Here is a 3,496-nt window from a genome sequence, read left to right as displayed (position 1 = left end):
TTTCTTCGAATTATTGCTACAGAAACACGCTCCGGCGGCCCCACGAGACGACTCTCTCTCTCTATCTCTTCTTTTTCTTTTTTGGTCTTTTCTCTGGTTTAAACTACTAATGCAACCCATTCAAGGGTCACAAAATTATTGCTACAGAAACACGCTTCGGCGGCCCCACGAGACGACTCTCTCTCTCTATCTCTTCTTTTTCTTTTTTGGTCTTTTCTCTGGTTTAAAACTACTAATGCAACCCATTCAAGGGTCACAAAGTCATCATTCTCACTGCCGTTGGCCACCATCTCCTCTTTTTTTTTTTTGGTTTTTGGGGCTTTCTGTCTGGTTTCTTAAAAGTAGTAGTACTTCTGCTGTCGACCAGCTACTTTCTTCGAATTATTGCTACAGAAACACGCTCCGGCGGCCCCACGAGACGACTCTCTCTTTCTCTCTTCTTTTTCTTTTTTGGTCTTTTCTCTGGTTTAAAACTACTAATGCAACCCATTCAAGGGTCACAAAGTCATCATTCTCACTGCCGTTGGCCACCATCTCCGGCCATCCACCTTCTCACCAGTACACGACTCCCATCTTCAAGAGCTGAACACCGTGAACAGATCCAACCAACCCACCACCGTCATACTCTGGTACATTTCCCTTCTTATTTTGCTTTCAAACCGACTTCTTTCTTCTTCTTCTTTTTAATTATGCTTTATTTGTTTATCCTTCTGAGAAATTGTTTAAAATTCATGAGACGTTGGATTGCATGGATTGACTCGGAGAATGTTGAGTTCGTTTAACGGCTTAAATTGTATCAAGATCTAGGCTGGTTGAAACAATGCCGACTTTTGTTCTCCTTAAAATTCTATTTCTAACCGTGCGAACATAGGCTTAAGATTCATAACACAGGCTTAAGATGAGGTCTTAAGGTGAACTGATCTGATATTCTGCCTATTATTCTTACTCTGGAATTCCTATGTTTCACCTGAATTCTATTTACACTTGTGAATCCCAACTAGAGACCTCCTTAAAATTTAATTTCCCCACCTATTTGGAAAGAGCTACTATTCCATTGGTCACTTTTCAGTCGAAAGCCTGTAAGTTTCATAGATCACTTTTCTCAGGGTGCTCGTAGATCAGGGAATAAAAAAAACCACTTCTCATTCAGAAGCGGGAAAGGACAGATGAATTAAGCGGTCATCGAGATCTTTATAGAAAATAAAACCTTTTCCAAAAAATTCACACAGTGAACCACCACCTCAGCAATCATAGCCTCACCATTTTGTAACATTTGACATGGCATTATAATCAGGCTTACCATTCTGAGGCTTTTGAGCACTCTAATCCCCTTATGTACCTTACAATCCCAAGGATTTGAGACATTATTTTCAAAGATCTAAAGATATTATGTTGCAGACCTAAGATACCGACATTTGTATATTAGCTTCCATGAACAAGGTAATGATCATCTATGTCTTCATTATGATCAAGACAATAATACCATAATAGGTTTTTTTTTTAAATATCATAATTATCCATCAATTAAAAAATATGCAATTACAATATCATTTTTAAACATAAAATTATGCAATAGTAATTTTTAAACAAATTATTATTTCCCTTTGATCTTTGAGTTGGTCAATGACACATGAGTTGAGTCTAAGGAGAAAAAGAGGAGCAAGCCATGGAGAATCTGCTTCATCTTTCTGTGCTAATCATCTGTCTAGTCTTGTGAGTTTTTCGAAGTTAAGAAATAATGGTTAGAAGATAAAATGTGGCATAGGAGGATCTGAAAAACAAGAAAATTAACGAGTGAGGTGTGAAAAAGGAAAAAGAAAGCTTAAGCCATATTCAGTGAATATAGTACTGTTCTGTCATTGATGATAGGGAACTTTTCAAGTGAATACACAAGTTCATTATGCATTGGATAGTGCTTAGGGTGCAATTTGCGATGGGTGAGCTCGACTCAATCTAAACTTGATATAATGTTTGGTGGGTTTAGATAATCATTTTTATTATTAGGATTTAGCTTGAGTTAAAGTTTTCAAATCAAGTTCAATTTGGTTTGTGCCAGGTTAAGATTAAGGTTTGGATAACATAAACCTAATTTGAATCTAATTTTATGTTTTTATAATATTTATAATGTATATTATTTTATATAGTAATATTTGTTTTTTAAATTTTTAAGAAAAAATATCAAATTAATATTATATATATAAATTTATTTTTACTTTTTGTTGTTATATATAAATTTTTTCTTATTTACTATTTAATTTCTCATATAAATATATAAAAATTTTATTAAAAAAAATTATAAATAATTTTGAATTATATAACTCAAAAAATTATTATATTTCCTTGGGTTTAAATAAACCTAATTTGAATTCAATTTAATGTTTTTAATATTTATAATATATATTATCTTGTACAATAATATTCATTTTTTATGTTTTTGTGAAAAATGTTAAATTAATATTATATAATATACATCTTCATTTATATATATATATATATACACAAATTTGTTTTTATATCTAAATTGTCTTATTTTATTATTTAAATTTTCATATAAATATATAGAAATTTTGTTTAAAAAAAGAAGAAAATAAAACATTGTAGAAGGATTTTGAATTATATAACTCGATTAACCTAAAATAAAACTTGACTACCTTGAACTCAAGTGGGTTTAGACAAATGAGGTTGGGTTAAGTTTTGGCTTAATACATTGGGTATGAAGTCAATTTGGGTTAGATTTTGATCAATTGTTTTTTATTCCAATTGAATTTGGGTTAGATATCAACCCATCAATATTGCAGCCATAACAGTGTTCTACAAAATCAAAGGCGAAATTAGCATGTGTTCCTCAACTTGTGATCAAGTTCTACACTCTAGGCTTCTCCCTTACAATTATTAATGTGATTCTACTATTTTTAACACTTGAATAATAAAAATTTTCAAGTATTAAAAATGTTATAATTGAAACTCAAAAAATAGATCTAATTATTATAAAAAATAAGAGATGAAAATTGATATATCATGAATTACGACTTTACTATTTCTTTTTTATACACAACTATAATGTTTTAATTTTTCTATTACGTAAATAGATTCTAAATTAAGTAACACATAATTAATAATTTAAATTATTTGATGAACCTTTTAATTTTTGAGAATAATTTGAAGTTCAAAAAATTGATTTGATTAGTTATATATTAAATCCAAACATTCTAAAATATTGTGCTTATAATTGATGACTAAATGTGTGCGTGTAATGAAAATTTTTGGTTCATTTACATGTTAAAAAAGCTAAACTTTATTTTATATTCATTTTAAATATGATATTATTAACAATTTATCATTAAATATTATTATTATTCACTTTTAACAAAAAAGAAATTAATGACTCTTTTACGAAAATGTTAATATCCATATTTTTTTAATACATATTAAAATAAATAGTATTTTTTTTTATAAAAAAATATAATTTATGATTTTATTATAATATTACTATTCA

Source organism: Vitis riparia, unplaced genomic scaffold, assembly GCF_004353265.1.
Source record: "Vitis riparia cultivar Riparia Gloire de Montpellier isolate 1030 unplaced genomic scaffold, EGFV_Vit.rip_1.0 scaffold820_pilon_pilon, whole genome shotgun sequence".
NCBI lineage: Eukaryota > Viridiplantae > Streptophyta > Magnoliopsida > Vitales > Vitaceae > Vitis > Vitis riparia.
This window is presented reverse-complemented; position numbering follows the sequence as displayed.